Here is a 21,667-nt window from a genome sequence, read left to right as displayed (position 1 = left end):
CTTTCAGTCGACTGTTATTTTCATAGAATCCTGTAGTAATTTAGTGTGCCATGCATGTTGTAGAGCTATCATATGTCTCCCGTCATTTGTTTCTCACCGACCTGCTATCTGCTACCTTTACACTGTACTAATTGTGCACACACTTCACCCATACTCACACTATTGTTTTTTTATGCATGGGTATTTCAGACTCTGATGCAGTGTTGATGAATGCAGAAAAGAAAAGACAGAAGTCGCTCCAGTGTAATTCGAAGATAAGCACTAAGCGTTTCAGCGCTCTAGTGGGTGCAGTGTCAGCAGTTGGAGACAGTAAACGGAGCTCTGTACCTGAAGACCGCACTTCCACTACACCACCATCACATGTGCTTGCTCTAACTTCACAGTGTTATATGTGGTTGCATGTTGCATACGGTGTCTAGCTTGTAATGCTTCTAATTAGGGTAAACTGCATCTACTTAGTTTACACACTATGCCTGTGAATATGACACGCCTTCCTATTTTTGGTACACACTACATCTATGTGTTAACCTTGTTCTTACATGAAACTACCTCTCTTCTGTATCCTGCATCAATCACTTACGATGAGTCACCTTTATTCGTTGCATATTGCATATTATTTCTAGCCTGTTGCCATGTATTGCTTCTAATTTGGTCAAATACATTTGTTAGGGCACCCTTTTAATTTGGCAGAGTGATATTGGTTTCATCTTTCATATGGTTTCTAGCTTGCATCGATTCTAACAAGTTCAAGCACCTTGTGCTTAGTTTACACTTTATACATCATACATGTCAATATGTCACGCCATCCTGTTTTTCATACATATTCCATCCTCCTATCATGTGGCTGCCTTACATGAAAGTAGTGTTCGTCAGTATCATGCATCAATGAGTTCTGAAGAGCAAATTTTATTCCTTTTTCTTGTGGGTTTGACTTGACGAGGCAAAATCAAGAAAGAGGAAGGAAAAGAGTAAGGAAGGCGATGATGGTGGTCCTCTGCAGCAACGTAAACAGAGCATCTGTAACGATTCTCCTTGTACTGATAGTGCATTACAAGGTCCAAGTCTCCGCTCCCCTACTCCACCATCCAAGGTGCTTGCTCTAACTTGGCAGTGTGATATCTAGTTGCATGTTGCATATGGTGTCTAGCTCGTATTGCTCCTAATTAGTGTAAACTGCATCTGCTTAGCTTACACACGATACATGTGAATATGACACACTTTCCTGTTTTTGGTACATACTACATCTGTCTACCACACCATGTTCTTACATGAAACTACTCTTCTTGTGTATCCTGCATCAGTCACTTATGATGGGACACATTTAAGTTGGCAGTGTGATATTGGTTTGCGTCTTGAATATGATTTATAGCATGTATTGCTTCTAGTTTGATGAACGCCACCTATGATGAGACAATTTTAACTTGGCAGAGTGATATTGATTGCACCTTCCATATGGTGTCTTGCAGTGTTTCTAATTTGTTGAAGTGCCTTCTGCTTAGTTACCACATCATAGGTGTGAATATGTCAAGCCGTCCATTTTTTTGTACATATTCCATCCTCGTATCATGACTTTGCCTTTCATCAGAGTAGTGTTCGTCAGTATCATGCATGAATGAGTTCTGAAGAGCGAATGATATTCCTTTTTCTTGTCGGTATGACCTCACAATGCAAAATCAATAAAGCTGAATGAAATTGGCAAGGCATTGGATGATGGTGGTCCTTCTGAGCAACTGAAATGGAGGTTCTCTACAGATTCTACTCCGCCATCCTCCCAACAAAATTCGCAAGACAATGCAAGGCTAGACAGTCAACATACCTGTGTAGATGATGAGCACATCTCCCCTACTCCACCATCACAGGTGCTTGCTCTAACTTGGCACTATTATATGTGGTTGCATGTTGCGTATGATGTCTAGCTAGTATTGCTTCTAACTTTGTTGAATGCATCTGCTTACTTTACACATAATGCCTGTGAATATGACATGTGTTCCTGTTTCTACATCAGACTACTATTCTTGCATATCCCGCATCAGTCACTTATGATAAGGCACCTTTAAGTCTCCACTGTGATATTGGTTGTGTCTTGCATATGATTTCTAGCATGTACTGCTTCTAATTTGTTGAAACGCCATACAGTTTGAACTTGGCAGAGTGATATTGGTTGCATCTTTCATATGGTGTCTAGCTTGCAGTGCTTCTAATTTGTTGAAATTCCTTCTGCTTAGTTACCACATCATATGTGTGAATATGTCACACCATCCTGTTTTTCATACATATTCCATCCTCACATCATGTGGTTGCCTTTCATCCGAGTAGTGTTCGTCAGTATCATGCATGAATGAGTTCTGAAGAGCAAATTTTATTCCTTTTTCTTATCGGTTTGACTTCACAATGCAAAATCATTACAGCTGAAGGAAATTAGTCCGGCAGTGGATGATGGTGGTCCTTCAGAGCAACTCAAACAGGGGGTCTCTACAGATTCTACTCCACCATCCTCCCAACAAGATTCACAAGACAACACAAGGCTGGACAGCCAACGTAGCCGTGTAGATGATGAGCACATCTCCCCTACTCCACCATCACAGGTGCTTGCTCTAACTTGACACTATTATTTGTGGTTGCATGTTGCGTATGATGTCTAGCTTGTATTGCTTCTAACTTGAATTGCATCTGCTTACTTTACACATAATGCATGTGAATATGACACGTGTTCCTGTTTCTAGAACATACGTGTACATGATGAGAACATCTCCCCTACTCCACCATCACAGGTGCTTTCTCTTACTTGGAACTGTTATACGTGGTTGCGTTTTCCGTATGATGTCTAGTTTGTATTGCTTCTGCTTATGTTGAATTGCATCTACGTAGCTTACAACTTATACCTGCAACGATCACTTACCCATAAGACACATTTAACTTGGGACTGTGATGTAGGTTGCATCTTGCATTGTCTTGTAGCTCGTACTGCTTCTAATTTCTTGAAATGGCACTTACGACGAGACACTTTTTACCTAATAGAGTGATATTGGTTGCATGTTCATATGGTGCCTAGCTTTCATTTCTTCTAATTTTGTTGAAATGCCTTTCGCTTACTGTTTTTCATACATATTCCATCCTCCTATCGTACGTGTGAATATGAAATGCTGTCTTTTTGTATATATTCCATCCTCCTATCCCGCGCTTGCCTTACATCAAAGTAGTGTTCGTCTGTATCATGCATCAACTAGTTATGCAGAACTAATTTTATTCATCTTCTTGTGGTTTTGACTTCATAAGACAATATCAGAAAATAGGAAGGAAAAGAGTAAGTTAGGGATGTTGGTGGTCCTCCACACCAACGCAAACAGAGACTCTCTAGATTTGCCTCTGCTACTGCTAATGAAGTTGAAGCCCCAAGTCTACATGATGAGTTCATCTCCCGTACTCCACCTTCGTAGGTGCTTGCTCTAAGTTGACAGTGTGATAATTGGTTTCATGTTTCATATGTTGTCTAGCCTGTATTTCTTCTATTTTTATTAAATTGCACCTGCTGAGTTTATACGTTATACATGTGCATATGACATGGCTTTATGTGTCTAGAATACACTGCATCTATCTATCATACCATGTTCTTACATCAAAGTACTGCTGTTGTGTATCCCGCATCAGTCACTCATGATTGGACGCTTTTAACATGGCAGTTTGATAGTGGTTGCATCTTGCATTGATTTCTACATTGTACTACTTCTAATTTTTCGAATTTCCACTTATGACAAGACACTTTTAGCTTGGCGGAGTAATATTGGTTGCATCTTTCATATGGTGTCTAGCTTGCATTACTTCTATTTTCTTGAAAATCCTTCAGCTTAGTTTGCACATCATAGCTGCGAATATGTCATGCCGTCCTGTTTTTCTTACATATTCCATCCTGATACGATTGTCTTACATCAAAGTATTGCTTGTCTATATCATGCATCAATGAGTTCTGAAGAGTGATTTTATTCTTTTGTGTTGTGGGTACAACTTGACATGGCAAAGTCAAAAAAGAGCAAGGAAAATAATATAGTAGGGAGTACTGTTACTCGTCGGGTGAAATGGAAAAGGTTCTGCCGTTGAGATTCTGCTGGTACTTATAGTGCAGTAGAAGGTCCAAGTCCACCGGCTAAATCTACAAACACAGTATCACCTGCTCCACCAGCTGCAGCATCCGCTTCAACTGTATCAGGATCTCAACCAGTTACTCGTTCGTTTGCTCCGGAACTGGCCAGTTCCCAAGCTGCCTTCACACCTAACACTACTTCCGAAGCACTGCTGACACAACGGGACTTGGCAAGATCAGATGAACCTCATGAGCATCAACACCAAGATGGTACCTGACCGAGTGAAGTTGCAGTTGCATGCTCCTTTATATGTACTCTCACAGTTTGATGTACACTAACACTTTCCATATTCGTTGTTGAACTAGCACCACGGCGCAAGCGGAAACAGACATCAGGGATAATGCTTGACAGATTAACAAAATCTAAAGGAGGAAGAATGGATATCCATTTTGAGGCAGGTTTAAAAAGGCCACGTGATGCTACAGAGTCAGCCAAGTTAGTATCAGAGGCAGCCGTTGCCGTTAGGTGTCATGCACGTATCCTCCCAACGTGGATCCAGTACAAGAATGAGAAAGACAATACCCAGTTTAACATCTTCCTTGACCATTTGTCCGTAAGTAATGTTATTCATCACAATTAGTAATATTGTCTTGCTATGTCCCATACTTTCTAGCTTCCTCCTAATAAGACTCACATTCTTTTTTCAATAGATGAGGTTCAAGTTGGATCCGAAAGATGATGCAACTAAACAAACATGCACTCATGTTTTTCAGTCTGCTCTGCGACAATATCAGTACCACCTTAGAAAATCTCACTTTGAAGGCAAGGCTAACAATGAAATCGCCCAAACATCTCCAGTGGAATATATTACAGACGAAGACTGGACAACCCTCATTAAACACTGGTCTGATCCAAAGTATCAGGTAGGCTATATGTATCTGATCAGACCACATATTGAACTTGTATTTATGTATGTGCCTTACAAGTGTATCTTCTTCTAGGCTAACTGTTTGAAGAACAAAACCAACCGTTCTAAAGTGAAATTCGAACATACAACAGGATCTCGTAGCTATATTGCACACTGTGAGGCTATTGTAAATAGCTGCTACTTCCTTCTTTTTTTGTGCCATATTATTGTATCTATATTGACTTGTTCCAAATACAGAGGAAAGCCCATGCGGACCAAAAAGAACCTGAACCGAATGCAGTGTAAATCTTCAAGGATTGCCACACCAGCAAGATGAAGGGCATGAGCACACCAGTTCAATCCGTTGTTGTAAGTCCTCACTCCTCCTGCCTTGAACTGATTGGTACTGTGATGTGTTCATTTAACTACTTGGTTTGCAGCCTATGTCAGTTACTCTGTTCACTTTTATTCACAGTTTTCTTAACGTATCATTTCACCTTACATGGTTTAAAAGAGATGAAGGATATTATTTTGGTCTTGATCTGTAATCTAGTTGTTATGTTCACGTGCGCACACAATGATAAAATAGCATGTTTGTTTTATATCTGTTTGCCCATGATATGAATGATGTCATACTATGTTCATCCTACTTTAAACCATGTCTCTTTATCCTTAGATGTCAACGAATGTGAGGAAATAGACAATACAGTAGGCATGCTACATGGACATATGTTCCGAAAGTGATTTTATTATGTAGTTGTCACTACAATACATGCTAATGTATTATAGTAGTTCACCAAAATAAGTTATGTATAAACGTTTAACCTACTTTGTTTGTTTTTGTCTCATTAGTAACTTATCTGGTACACTAATCTACAAGTTCAAACTTTCAGGAAGCTATGGAACAAATGATTGAACAGCCACAACCACCTGAAGGTGACGAGGCTACTACAGGCACAATGTCACCCCTTGCTGTAGTCGGTCAGTATCTCTCCACTAATAGTGCAAAAAGCACCTTCCTGCGTAATTCTGGGTTGGTTGTGAAGGTAACCTCGTCCAAATCGCCTACTGAACAAAATCTTCCTGCTAGACAGAGTGATATATCTGTGCTCCGAACACAAGTCCAATCCCTAATGGACGTTGTTTCGGAAACAAGAATAGTGGTTGAGAAATGTCGTCAAGATATGAATGGTTTTGAAACCAGACTATTAGACATTCGCTTCGTTGTTCAAGAGCAATGGCGGAAAAAGGTGGAGATCGTGCTGCTCCATCAGATTCTACAGCCTGAAACATTAGCAATCAGGTCAAATGATCTGTGCTTCTATACATCTGATGGTGCTTTTATCTGGAAGGACTGTAAACTTTATGCCAACAGGCCTTTTGTTGTATGGTTGGAATTTATTGTGTTGTGATACAACATTTATGATGCTGCCTCAGGCTGCAGTAATTACGACACTATTTTTGTATAGTGTAGGTTTATCTTAGCAATGTGTTCGACCGAAAGCTTCGTAGGAGCCCAACATGCCAACATTCGTCGGGCCCATTCCAATTGGGCTAAAAACGATTACGGGCCGAAATTGGCATGTAGCCCACTAAAAATATCTGGGCCTAAATCAGCATAAGCTTTCATATTTTTCTGGTAGGCCTGTGCCCGTAGTGGGCCTTTAACAGGCCTAAACATAATTTGGGCCCTCAGTAAAAATAGGCTGTTTACAGGTGTAAATATCTCGAGCCCATAAAAAACATGGGCCTTTAATAGACCGAAAGTGAGATTGGGCCCTGATTGTGCCAAATAACCCACTGGACTTAGCAGGCCGAAATGGTGGCCCATTTACGATGCAGATCTTTGACAGGCCGAAATTTGGACGGGCCGTAAATGCGCCGACCTAATACACAGGCCTTTAACAGGCCGGAACTTCGGTCGGGCTAGATTATCGTCATTTTCATATGGGCCGTTAATGGGCCCGATATGACGTTGGGCCACATATGGCCCATGGTTTACGTCCGGTGTTAACAGGCCGAAAATGACAACATGCCGAAAGTGGCCCAAAGCTATAGTGGGCCTCTAACAGGCCGAATGTCAGACATGGCCGAATATGACCCAAATCCTCCACAGTCGTTTATGGGCCGAAAGTTTTGATGGCCTATAAATGGGACCAAATGAAGTCGGACCTTTAATAGGCCGGAAATACATCGGGCCGTAATTCGGCCCAATTACTTAGCGGACTGTTAACGGGTCAGAAGTGACCATGGGCCGCGTTGATGACAAGTTTAGGACAGGCCGTTGATGGGACGATTTGACAAATAATGTTGGGCCTTTAGCTGGGCCGGCCCATTATGGTCTGCAGAATCTTGTGGGCCTTTAGCTGGGCCGGCCCATTATGGTCCGCAAAATCTTGTGGGCCTTTAGCTGGGCCGACCCATTATGGTCTGCAAAATCGTGTGGGCCTTTAGCTGGGCCAGCCCATTATGGTCTGCTAAATTTTGTGGGCCTTTAGCTGGGCTGGCCCATTATGGTTCGCTAAATCTTATGGGCCTTCGGTTGGGCCAACCCATTTAAACTTTGTGGGCCACTTTTGGGCCGGACCACGTGTCAACATATCATAGGCCCATCTCGACCGTTGGATGACTGACACCTGTGCCAACGTGGAGCTGGCGCGTGGATCCGTCAGCTAATGAGAATTTTACACGTGGAAAATCGGCATTGGTCATGGCTGTTAACGGGTTATTGGATCCAAAATCCGACCCGATAGCTTAACGGTGTTCCGTTACGGTGGATGCCACATGTTAGTCACCCTTGGCGAAAGCACTTCTGTGACGCGCGATTTATCGTCATGGAAGTGGACACTTCCGTGATGATAATTTTGGCAATGTCATGGAACACTTCTATGACAGCACATGTATGACTATCTTGATTATGTCATAAATTTGTCATGGATGTACATGCATGACAGAAAACGCGACCTACTGTGACAAACACGTATCATCACGGAAGTGTATTTTTTTGTAGTGATCAATACACATCCTGATACACCGCCGGAGGCATTCACATAGAGTCATATTTTGTTTTAAGTATTGAGTTGTAATTCTTGAGTTGTAAGTAAATAAAGTGTGATGATCATCATTATTAGAGCATTGTCCCAAGTGAGGAAAGGATGATGGAGACTATGATCCCCCCACAAGTCGGGATGAGACTCCGGACGAAAAAAAGAGAGAAAAGAGGCCAAAAAAAAAGAAGAGAAAAGGCCCAAATAAAAAAATAAGAGAAAAAGAGAGAAGGGACAGTGCTACTATCCTTTTTCCACACTTGTGCTTCAAAGTAGCACCATGATCTTCATGATAGAGAGTCTCCTATGATATCACTTTCATATACTAGTGGGAATTTTTCATTATAGAACTTGGCTTGTATATTCCAATGATGGGCTTCCTCAAAATGTCCTAGGTCTTCATGAGCAAGCAAGTTGGATGCACACCCACTTAGTTTCTTTTGTTGAGCTTTCATATACTTATAGCTCTAGTGCATCCGTTGCATGGCAATCCCTACTCACTCACATTGATATCTATTGATGGGCATCCCCATAGCCCATTGATATGCCTAGTTGATGTGAGACTATCTTCTCCTTTTTCTTCTTCTCCACAACCACCATTCTATTCCACATATAGTGCTATATCCATGGCTCACGCTCATATATTGTGTGAAGATTGAAAAAGTTTGAGAACATCAAAAGTATGAAACAATTGCTTGGCTTGTCATCGGGGTTGTGCATGATTTAAATATTTTGTGTGGTGAAGATAGAGCATAGCCAGACTATATGATTTTGAAGGGATAACTTTCTTTGGCCATGTTATTTTGAGAAGACATAATTGCTTAGTTAGTATGCTTGAAGTATTATTATTTTTATGTCAATATTAAACTTTTATCTTGAATCTTTCGGATCCAAATATTCATGCCACAATAAAGAAAAATTACATTGAGAAATATGTTAGAAAGCATCCACATCAAAAATTCTTCTTTTATCATTTACCTACTCGAGGACGAGCAGGAATTAAGCTTGGGGATGCTTGATACGTCTCCAACGTATCTATAATTTTTGATTGCTCCATGCTATTATATTATCTATTTTGGATGTTAATGGGCTTTATTTTACACTTTTATATTATTTTTGGGACTAACCTACTAACCGGAGGCCCAACCCAAATTGCTGTTTTTTTGCCTATTTTAGGGTTTCACAGAAAAGGAATATCAAACGGAGTCCAAACGGAATGAAACCGTCGGGAACATGATTTTCTCAACAAACGTGATCGAGGAGACTTGGAGTGGGCGTCAAGAAACGATCGAGGAGGGCACGAGGCAGGGGGGCGCGCCTACCCCCTGGGCGTGCCCTCCACCCTCGTGGGCCCCTCGTTGCTCCACCAACGTACTTCTTCCTCCTATATATATCGACGTACCCCCCAAACATCCAGGAGCACCACGAAAACCTAATTCCACCGCCGCAACCTTCTGTACCTGAGAGATCCCATCTCGGGGCCTTTTCTGGAGCTCCGCCGGAGGGGGCATTGATCATGGAGGGCCTCTACATCAACTCCATGGCCTCTCCAGTGATGTGTGAGTAGATTACTTCAGACCTCCAGGTCCATAGTTATTAGATAGATGGCTTCTTCTCTCCCTTTGGATCTTAATACAAAGTTCTCCTCAATCTTCTTGGAGATCTATTCGATGTAATCTTATTTTGCAGTGTGTTTGTCGAGATCCGATGAATTGTGGGTTTATGATCAAGTTTATCTATGAAAAATATTTGCATCTCCTCTGAATTCTTTTATGTATGATTGGTTTATCTTTGCAAGTCTCTTTGAATTATCAGTTTGGTTTGGCCTACTAGATTGATCTTTCTTGCAATGGGAGAAGTGCTTAGCTTTGGGTTCAATCTTGCGGTGCTCGATCCCAGTGACAGAAAGGGAACCGACACGTATTGTATTGTTGCCATTGAGGATAAAAAGATGGGGTTTATGTCTTATTGCATGAGTTTATCCCTCTACATCATGTCATCTTGCGTAAAGCATTACTCTGTTCTTATGAACTTAATACTCTAGATGCATGCTGGATAGCGGTCGATGTGTGGAGTAATAGTAGTAGATGCAGAATCGTTTCGGTATACTTGTCGTGGACGTGATGCCTATATACATGATCATACATAGATATTCTAATAACTATGCTCAATTCCATCAATTGCTCGACGGTAATTCGTTTACCCACCATAATACTTATGCTCTTGAGAGAAGCCACTAGTGAAACCTATGGCCCCCAGGTCTATCTTCCATCATATTAATCTTCCAACACTTAGCTATTTCCTTTGCCGTTTATTTTACTTTGCATCTTTATTTCTCTTTATCATAAAAATACCAAAAATATTATCTTATCATATCTATCAGATCTCACTCTTGTAAGTGACTGTGAAGGGATTGACAACCCCTTTATCGCGTTGGTTGCGAGGTTCTTATTTGTTTGTGTAGGTGCGTGGGACTCGAGCGTGATCTCCTACTGGATTGATATCTTGGTTCTCAAAAATTGAGGGGAAATACTTATGCTACTTTACTGCATCACCCTTTCCTCTTCAAGAGAAAACCAATGCAGTGTTCAGGAGGTAGCATACCCTGGCCTATTCGGTCGCGACGGTATTCGGAAAGCATACCCCTTCTGGTCCGGAGGTTGAAGCGAAAAGGTCTGCCATGAAAAATGATATACAATTCAGCTAGAGTTCCACATAATGAGGAAAGTACACAGTCACTTGGACTCGAACACCTCCTCCTCTACACCTTCCAACAGGCAGTCTAACTTACAATCCTGTTGGGAATATTTGGCGGCCACCTCTACTTGATCATATACTAAACTAACGGGAATTTCTTCCCCATTTGACCCTATCAGTACAACCCGGGCTATGTGATTTGGATCCAGCTTGGTATATCGCGTTTTCACCATGGCCCAGGCCTCTCGTGCACCCTCTCGGCAGGCTGATATCTTCCATAATCGGATACGCCGCCGCGCTCCCTTGAACAGCTCTAGAAGCTCCTCCATACTTCCTGGAGGGGAAGCAGATGGCCATAAGGCCTTGGCAACGCTCCGCATGGCCAGCCGGGCATGCTCATGCACTAGAGACAGTCTTTGCAGAAGATCACTTGATGATCCGGACACCTCCTCTTCAGGAAGGCCTGTCAATATACCTGCAAACATGACTATATCAGTCCCATTTATCTCTGAACTACTATAAAAATAGTTCGGACACATACTGAATATGTCGCCCCACAGCTTCTTGTTCTCCTTCACGGAGTCGGCTAACTGGGCTCGAACATCTTTCAATTCTTCACCCAATGTAGTGTTGGAATCCTGTAGCTTGTTTTTCTCGTCTCTGACGCGGGTCAGCACACGCTCGTCTGCGACGTGTTGCCTTTTCGCCTCTTTTTCTCCCTCTTGGGAGATCTTCAACTTCTCTTCAAGTTGATCAGACGACCCTATTATGCGATCAGCAGCAGAATTAGCATAGTTGGTATAAAGTTATTGTTCCTCGGTGGAGGGGAACATTACTAGAAGACGACTTCTTAACATTTTCCAGTTCAGTAGTAGCAACATTTAGCTGCTCCTGACACTGTTCCAGCTCCTGGGCTAGCAGACAATTCTTCTTTGTAAGGACCTGGTCGTACAATGATCCTTAAATCAGTTGTGCCAACTGCTTTCAGTCTCGGGGGCTACAGGCACATGGTTATCCTTTTTTGACAAAGAAAACTTACCTGCACATCTGTCAGATATTGCTTCGTGGCTCTTCTAAGCCCATCTCGAGCAGCTCGAATGTATGCGTCGCTCGAGCTAAAGGCATTAAAAGCCTCCTCCGAGAACTTGGGGTCTCGCAAGACAGCCCTGCAGCGCCGATGGTTCATGGCACTCTCTACCTTCGAGTTGGCGACGGACATATTTTCCGAACCATCGGCCGAAGGGCAGTCGGACGTTGTTCCTGCACCAGCCCCAGTCTCCCCGATTGGATCTAAATCCTGGTTGTTGGGAACACCACCGACTGGGTCCCTGGACACAGTTCGGCGAACCCTCTTCCTGCAACCAAACAAACACACGAGTCACAGTCGGATGCGGCTGCCGAAAAGCATGTTTATACGTACCTCCTCAATGAAGGCCTGGCTGTGTCTTCACCCGCCTTCCTCTTCGAAGGCTTGCCCGACGCGGGAGCCGATCTCTTTGAAATCGCCGAATGTCTCCCCTGTGAAGCACGATATAGTGTGGTGGGTGAGGCAGAATAAGAGCACTCTTTTAGAGAGGGTGTTTCTTAATTGTTTACATGTGAAGCAGGAAGAAGGCCAGGGTAGTCGGTGGTGATGGCCACTTTTGTGCCGTCATAGCTTTTCTGGTAAAACACTCCCTCCGCAAGCACCACGAATATATCTGGATCCTCTTCAAACCCAGGATCTAGCTCCCGGTTGTGGATCTCCAGTTGTGTGGCAGGACTATGAAGTCCTTCGGTGACCTTCCGCTAGTGCTATCATAACAAACAGACTTGAAATTTATCAAAAGTAATTCGGAAGTGGAATGAGTGGAATAGAGGGGTTGAGGCTTACCCAACTGGGAGGATCATACATATAATACCCATCTCTGTGCTTAATGCGAAGAAACTCCTCTTCCTCCCCTTTAAACAACTCGACCAATATTTTGGCCAGAGTGGCGGGGGTATCCGGACCCTTCCGGCCATAGCGGGAGGCGTCATCCCCTCCATTGTAGTGCCACATGGGCAGCCCTCTGTATTGTAGCGGTTGAACCCCTCGCACTATGGAGATCGCCATTACCTCGATTACTGTGAGTCCGGACTGAGCTAGCATCTTTACCTTGATCATAAGCTGGCAAACTTCTGTGTTGTCATCCTCTTCAAGACTTCGGGGATGCCAACTATGGCGTTTCTTCAGCGGAGCGCTCGCAAATTCAGGAAGACCCTTTCGAACTGGGTCAGGAAGCGCGACGTCCTCGATATAGAACCATTTTGAAGGCCATTCTTCAGGTGCCTTCCTTGGTGTGCCGGACAGATATCCGGTATCGGCGATACGCCATACCTCGGCTTCGCCCACTTCAAATATTGACCCTTCGTGATTACGTGGGACAAGACAAAACAACTTCTTCCACAGCTCGAAATGAGCCTCAATACCCAGGAATAATTCGCATAAAGCAACGTAACCCGCGATGTGCAGAATGGAGGCTGGGGTGAAGTTGTGCAGCTGGAGGCCATAGTATTCCAGAAGCCCTCAAAGGAACGGATGAATGGGAAATCCAACGCCCCTTAGCAGGTAGGGGACGAAACATACTCACTCTCCCCCGGATGGGTTGGGAAAGTCCTCTGCCTGAATCTCAACGTTGAAGGAATCTAGCCCCGCTCGAACAGGAACTAGATCTGCGGGGGAAAGAAATCCTTGCGTCTACAACTCTGTCAATTGACTGTGGGACACTGAACACCTCTCCCACTCGCCTTTCTTTGGGCCGGAACGGGTGGAGGAGCTGGGGGCGCTAGCCATTCTGGAATGGTTTCTCCTAAGCAGTTTCCGGGGATTTCCTCTGCGTGGTGCCGAATGGATCTAGGATCCAATCTCTTTAATAAGTGCTCTTCGTTGCATGGACGGGGTGTTACCTACAAAAATACCCTGACCTTCCACCTTCGCTCGACATGTGGAAGGCGAAGTTATTTAACGCGCAGAAGCCGAGGGGAGCGACATTGAACCGATGGCCGAATACATCGCTTGGAGATCATTGAAGGAGGAACCCGCCTTGCAATGCCGAAGACAATTTGTGTGCCGAGCACCTTGCTATTGAAGACTGGTTCGGGGGCTACTGAGGGAGTCCTGGACTAAGGGGTCCTCGGGCGTCCGGTCTGTTATCCATTGGGCCGGACTGATGGGCTGTGAAGACATGAAGGCCAAAGACTGTACCCGTGTCCGGATTGGACTCTACTTGGCGTGGAGGGCAAGCTTGGCGACCGACTATGAAGATTCCTTCTTATGTAACCGACTCCATGTAACCCTAGATTCCCCCAGGTGTCTATATAAAGAGGAGGAGTTAGTCCGGAAAGGATACTCATTACCATAGTCATACAGGCTAGGCTTCTAGGGTTTAGCCATTAAGATCTCGTGGTAGATCATCTCTTGTACTACTCATATTCATCAAGATCAATCAAGCAGGAAGTAGGGTATTACCTCCATAGAGAGGGCCCGAACCTGGGTAAACATGGTGTCCCCCGTCTCCTGTTACCATCAATCCTAGACGCATAGTTCGGGACCCCCTACCCGAGATCTGCTGTTTTTGACAGCGATAGTGCTCCCATCCCTTGACTTGAGCGTTGCTTCGGTCAGGATGGTCGCAGTGGCCTTTGGCGGGGAAGATTTGGCGTGGGGCTGGTCCCTCTCTATGGTTTTGTGCCCGGCGGGCCTAGCCCAGCAGCAACAAACTAAGGGTACCGGCAGGATAGCCTGCTGGGGAAAACTTGTTTACTTGAATGTATAAAGGCATTTCACCTCTGCATGGATATGATACCTCTGCATGGATATGATACATGCACAAGTGCCCGACAAAGCTTGTCTTTTTCATTAAAATGCTGATAGGCGAGTACAGATCTTAGAGAACACAAATATGGATAAATAGGATCACATAATTTAGACTATAGTTTGGCAAGTGCCTACATATTTTAGACTAAAAAAAGATAAGTGCTCCGTAATCCCTTTCTTGTCCCTCTCCTCCTAGGCACTGCGGTGGGAGGTGAAGAGGGTAAAAGGAGTGCCTAAGCTGATGCCCGACCCGATCCCGTTAGGACCTACCGGGCGTAGCCTGCCAATATCGGGAGTGGCGAGGCTGCGAAGGATGAGGATGGAGGGAGCAGCTCGGCGGTGCCCTGGCCAGCACCCCAAGGCCAGCGAGAAGCCCCAGCACAAGCGCCGGTGGGGAGAGCTGTCAGAGCTCAGCTAGAAGACTGCTGGAGGAGGCGAAGGCACCAAGAGAGCGACCCCCTCCTCGGCAACTATCTCGGAGAGGCTGGTGACGATGGTGCCGAGGAGGGATGGGAAGAGCGGAAAGACGAGGCAGCGGGCCGGCAATATGAGACGAAGGCGTCGGTGCCATTGTACTCCGACCTGACACCCTGCCACTCGCCTTCTCCGTCTTCCCTCATTTTTTGCCCGTCACCACCGCTCCAGGAAGACGCCGGACCCTCAACCCGTCACCTTCCCCAAATTTATTGATTCGGCACAAGGGGAGCCAAAGAATATTCTCAAGTATTAGCAGCTGAATTGTCAATTCAACCACACATAGAAACTTAATATCTGCAGCAAGGTATTTAGTAGCAAAGTAATATGATAGTAGTTGTAACGGTGGCGAAAGTAATATTTTTGGGTTTTGTAGTGATTATAATAGTAGCAACGGAAACGTAAATAGGAGAAGAACAATATAGGAAAAGCTCGTAGGCATTGGATCAGCGATGGAGAATTATGCCGGATGTGATCGATCATGTAACAGTCATAACCTAGGGTGACACAGAACTAGCTCCAGTTCATCAATGTAATGTAGGCATGTATTCCAAATATAGTCATACGTGCTTATGGAAAAGAACTTGCATGACATCTTCTGTCCTACCCTCCCGTGGCAGCGGGGTCCTATTGGAAACTAAGGGATATTAAGGCCTCCTTTTAATAGAGTACCAGACCAAATCATTAACACATAGTGAATACATGAACTCCTCAAACTACGGTCATCACCGATAAGTATCTCGATTATTGTCACTTCGGGGTTAACGGATCATAACACATAATAGGTGACTATAGACTTGCAAGATAGGATCAAGAACTCTCATATATTGATGAAAACATAATAGGTTCAGATCTGAAATCATGGCACTCGGGCCCTAGTGATAAGCATTAAGCATAGCAAAGTCATAGCAACATCAATCTCAAAACATAGTGGATACTAGGGATCAAACCCTAACAAAACTAACTCGATTACATGATAAATCTCATCCAACCCATCACCGTCCAGCAAGCCTACGATGGAATTACTCACGCACGGCGGTGAGCATCATGAAATTGGTGATGGAGGAAGGTTGATGATGACGATGGCGACGGATTCCCCTCTTCGGAGCCCCGAACGGACTCCAGATCAGCCCTCCCGAGAGAGTTTAGGGCTTGGTGGTGGCTCCGTATCGTAAAATGCGATGAATCCTTCTCTCTGGTTTTTCTCTCCCAAAAGTGAATATATGGAGTCAAGATGGGCGTCGGTGGAGCATGAGGGGGCCCACGAGACAGGGGGGCGCGCCCAGGGGCTAGGGCACACTCCCCACCCTCGTGGACAGGGTGTGGGCCCCCTGACCTGGATCTTTCTTCCAGTATTTTTTATATATTCCAAAAATAATCTCCGTTGATTTTCAGGTCATTCCGAGAACTTTTATTTCTGCACAAAAATAAGACCATGGCAATTCTGCTGAAAACAGCGCCAGTCCGGGTTAGTTCCATTCAAATCATGCAAGTTAGAGTCCAAAACAAGGGCAAAAGTGTTTGGAAAAGTAGATACGACAGAGACGTATCAACTCCCTCAAGCTTAAACCTTTGGTTGTCCTTAAGAAATTCAGTTGATAAACTGAAAGTGATAAAGAATTTTTTTTACAAACTCTGTTTGCTCTTGTTGTTGTAAATATGTAAAGCCAACATTCAGGTTTTCAGCAAAGATTATGAACTAACCATATTCGCAATAACATTTAGGTCTCATGTTTACTCATATCAATGGCATAATCAGCTAGCGAGCAATAATAACTAATCTCGGAGGACAACACTTTCTCAAAACAATCATGATATGATATAACAAGATGGTATCTCGCTAGTCCTTTCTGAGACCGCAAAACATAAATGCAGAGCACCTTTAAAGATCAAGGACTGACTAGAAATTGTAATTCATGGTAAAAGAGATCCAATCAAGTCATACTCAATGTAAACTAACAATAATGGATGCAAATGACAGCGGTGCTCTCCAACTGGTGCTTTTTAATAAGAGGATGATGACTCAGCATAAAAGTAAATGGATAGGCGCTACATAGAGGGAAGCAGGGATTTGTAGAGGTGCCAGAGCTCGGTTTTGAAACAGATATGAATACTATTTTGAGCGGTATACTTTAATTGTCAACATAACACCGAGAGATCTCGATATCTTCCATGCTACACACATTATAGGCGGTTCCCAAACAGAATGGTAAAGTTTATACTCCCCCTCCACCAACAAGCATCAATCCATGGCTTGCTCGAAACAACGAGTGCCTCCAACTAACAAGAGTCCCTCGGGAGTTTTGTTTGCAGTTATTTTGATTTGATTTGCATAAAGCATGGGACTGGGCATCCCGATGACCAGCCATTTTCTCGTGAGTGAGGAGCAGAGTCCACTCCTCTTGAGAATAAACCGCCTAGCATGGAAGATACATACAACCCTAGCTGATACATGAGCTATTCGAGCATACAAAACAGAATGTTTATTTGAAGGTTTAGAGTTTGGCACATACAAATTTACTTGGAACGATAGGTAGATACCGTATATAGGTAGGTATGGTGGACTCATATGGAACAACTTTGGGGGTTTATGAAATTGGATGCACAAGCAGTATTCCCGCTTAGTACAAGTGAAGGCTAGAAAAAGACTAGGAAGCGACCAGCTAGAGAGTGACAACAGTCATGAACATGCATTAAAATTAATCAACACCAAATGCAAGAATGAGTAGGATATAATGCACCATGAACATAAATGTCGTACAGGCTATGTTGATTTTGTTTCAACTACATGCGTGAACATGTGCCAAGTCAAGCCACTCGAATCGTTCAAAAGAGTATGCCACCCTATCATACCACATCACAACCATTTTAATAACATGTTGGCACGCAAGGTAAATCATTATAAGCTCCTAGCTAATTAAGCATGGCATAAGCAACTACAATCTCTAACTATCATTGCAAATATGTTTCTTTCATAATAGGCTGAATCAGGAACGATGGACTGATCATATTTACAAAAACAAGAGAGGTCGAGTTCATACCAGCTTTTCTCATCTCAATAAGTTCATCATATGCAGTTTTTATATTGGAAGAAAAGGTGTACTATTAGATATATAAAGGTGGGAGAGGAAAACTCTAAATTCTTCCAGGCCATGGCAACAGAGAGGTATAGGAAGAATTCTATTGCTAGTCTTCAACTGTCTGATGGAACAGTTTCTTCAGATCATGAGGAAATAGCTAAGGAGTTTTTGATTGCTTTCAAGGGCAGAATGGGAACTATTAAACCAATATTGATGGGTAACGAAATAATCTCACTTATCCCAAGAGTGCAAGGTCTTGAGGAGCTCACACAACCCTTTCAACTGCAAGAGATTGAAAAGGTCATAAAGGAAAAGCCCATTGATAAAGCACCAGGGCCAGATGGTTTTAATGGTTTGTTTCTGACAAAATGCTGGTCAATCATTTCCAATGATTTTATTCGTCTGGTAAATGAGTTTCATGCTGGAACTGCTCACTTGGAAAACCTCAATGAAGCTTTCATTACTTTAATCCCAAAAAAGCAAACACCTGAGGGTGTTGGAGATTTTAGGCCAATCTCTTTGACAAGTGTGGGACTGAAGTTTTTGAGTAAACTGGCAGCTAATAGGTTTCAAGAGGAAATCACCAAGTGTGTTCATAAAAACCAATATGGCTTCATTAAATCAAGAACAATTCAGGACTATATTGCTTGGACGTTTGAGTATATTCATCAATGCAATCATTCCAAAAAGCCAATTATATTGCTCAAGCTTGACTTTGAAAAAGCTTTTGACTCTATTCGGCATGAGGCAATTTTGAAAATCCTTGCAGCAAAGGGTTTTGATAGCAAATGGATTAAATGGGTTTAGCAGCTCCTATCTTCTGCAACATCCTCTATCCTGCTAAATGGTGTGCCTGGAAATCATTTCAAGTGCAAATGTGGTGTCAAGCAAGGAGACCCTATCTCCCCTTTGCTTTTTTGTCATTGCTGCCGATCTTCTACAAACTATGATCAATGATCTATTATGTAGGGGTCTGCTTTCCTTGCCATTGCAAACACATGATCCTGATTACCCAGTTGTACAATATGTAGATGATACCTTATTGTTTGTAAATGCTGACTCAACTCAGCTGGAGGTCCTCAAGTCAGTGCTCAACTCCTTTTCCTTGGCAACTGGACTGCAAATCAACTTCCATAAGTCCTCAATGTACCCAATCAATGTGGAGGCCTCTGTTGCCTCTGCCCTTGCTGTTCAGTTTGGGTGCCAGCTTGGTTCTATGCCCTTCACTTATTTGGGACTTCCTGTTGGAACCACGTGTCCCAAAATTGTTGAGTTGCTACCTTTGGTGGACTGCATGGAAAGAAGGCTAACTGCTAGTTCCTGGTTTTTACCATAGTGCAGTAGGTTGCAGCTGGTAAATTCAGTGATTTCCTCTCTCCCAATATTCTTCCTTCGCAGTCTATCCCTGCCACAAGGCATTCTAAAATAGTTAGAAAGGATTCAAAGACAGTGCCTTTGGATGAAATATGGTCAGGAGAAGGGACACTCTTTGGCTGCATGGCCCCTTGTCTGCAGGCGTAAGATGAAAGGGGGACTTGGAATTCTGAATTTGGGACTACAGAACGATGCACTACTCCTTAAATACCTCAATAAATTTTATAACAAGGTAGATGTGCCATGGGTTAGTTTGGTGTGGGACTCATATTATTTTCAGAGAACTCCTCATGACACTATTCTTTGTGGCTCATTCTGGTGGAGGGACATTTGCAAATTAATGGACAAGTTTCGGGCTGTTACTTCTGTCACTGTGGGAAAAGGGGATTCTGTTCTGTTTTGGTCTGATCATTGGGAGATTGGCCAGTCTTTCATTCCTCTGCAAGAACGGTTTCCAAGGCTTTTTTCTTTTTGCCTGCAGAAGAACCTTTCTGTCAGGGAAGTGGTACAGGCAGGAGATTTGCAACAAATGTTTTCTTTACCTTTGTCTCAACTAGCTTTTAGGGAGTTCAATCAGTTATCAAGTTTGTTATCTGAGACTTCATTCAACACTGATTGTAATGATAACTGGGCTTGGAGGCACGGGTAGAAGGCAGAGTACTCAGCCAAAAAATACTATGACTTTGTCCACCAGCCAGTTCTGGCCAATCCTATTCTTAGCTGGGTTTGGAAAAGTTGTTGTACCATGACAATAAAAATGTTTGCCTGGCTGGTCATTATTGACAGAGTTAACACCAAGGATATGATCCAACGACGCCATTGGAGGATTGATGATGGACCTGGTTGTGTCATATGCCCGACTGGAGTACTTGAGGATAGGAACCATCTGTTCTTCCAATGTAACTTCAGTATGAGAATCTGGAACTATCTGCAAGTCCCCTGGATGGATAGTACTGATATGGTGCAAATTGCATTACATGCAAGGAAGGAGTTTCAAAAATCCTTTTTCTCAGAGGTGGTTTTTCTTGCATGGTGGAATATTTGGAAAGTTAGGAATGACAAGGCTTTTAGGCATGTCAAACCAACCTTTAGACAGTGGAGGAATGGATTCATTCATGACATTACTCTTCTTACACACCGAATCAAAACCAAGTACAAGGAGGCTCTGCTAAAATGGATTGATTTCCTGCCTCCTTGAAGGTCATCTTTTGCCTCATCTTCCTCTCCTTTTTACTTTTCTTTCCTTAGTCTTCTTTAGCCTTTCTACTTTAGCTTTTTCTTTTCTTTGTTCCTCCCCTAGAGGAATTTTGTAATTGTTATCTCTCTTCTTTCAATAAAATGCTGTGGGGTGTAAGACCTGCAGTCTTCCAGGTCAAAAAAATAAGTTCATCATATGGTCATCATTATTGCCTTTCACTTACACAACCCAATAGTGTGGATAATAATAATAGTGCACGTGCATTGGACTAAGCTGGAATCTGCAAGCATTCAATTCAAGAGAGAAGAGAAGGTAATATGGGTTCTTTGTTAGATCAACAATAATGCATATAAGAGCCACTCAACATTTTCATTATGATCTTCTCCTCTCGACCCCCAAAGAACAACAAAAGAAATAAAACTATTTAGACAGGAAAGCTCCCAACAAGCAAAAGAAGAACGAGAAATCTTTTTAGGTTTTCTTTTTAATTACTACTACTACAACATGAAAAGTAAACTAATTAAAAGCTACAACTAATTTTTTTGTTTTTTCTAAGGTTTATCAAACACACAAGAAGAAAGCATAAAAGGGAAATAAACTAGCATGGATATTACAATGAAAAAGTATGAGCACCGACAACTAGCATGATTGTGTGGACATGAATGTAATGTCGGTGAGAAATAAGTACTCCCCCAAGCTTAGGCTTTTGTCCTAAGTTGGTCTATGGCCATGGCTGGCCTGGCGGATATCCAAAGTTATAGTTGGGGTCATACTGAGAAGGATCCCCTTGGTGCCACTGGTTGGCGATCTCTTCCGGATTCCACTGATAAATAGACTGCCGGCGAGGATCAAATTGTGGTTCCGGCTCTGGCTCTGTAGCTGGTGTGGGGTTTTGGTAGGCGTGAATGGCTTCCGGCGGAACAAGGTACTTGCCTGCCGATAAGTCAAACAAGGAAGGAGCAGGCAAAGTAAT

The sequence above is a fragment of the Triticum dicoccoides genome, chromosome 3A (genome assembly GCF_002162155.2).
Source record: "Triticum dicoccoides isolate Atlit2015 ecotype Zavitan chromosome 3A, WEW_v2.0, whole genome shotgun sequence".
Taxonomy (NCBI): Eukaryota; Viridiplantae; Streptophyta; class Magnoliopsida; order Poales; family Poaceae; genus Triticum; species Triticum dicoccoides.
This window is presented reverse-complemented; position numbering follows the sequence as displayed.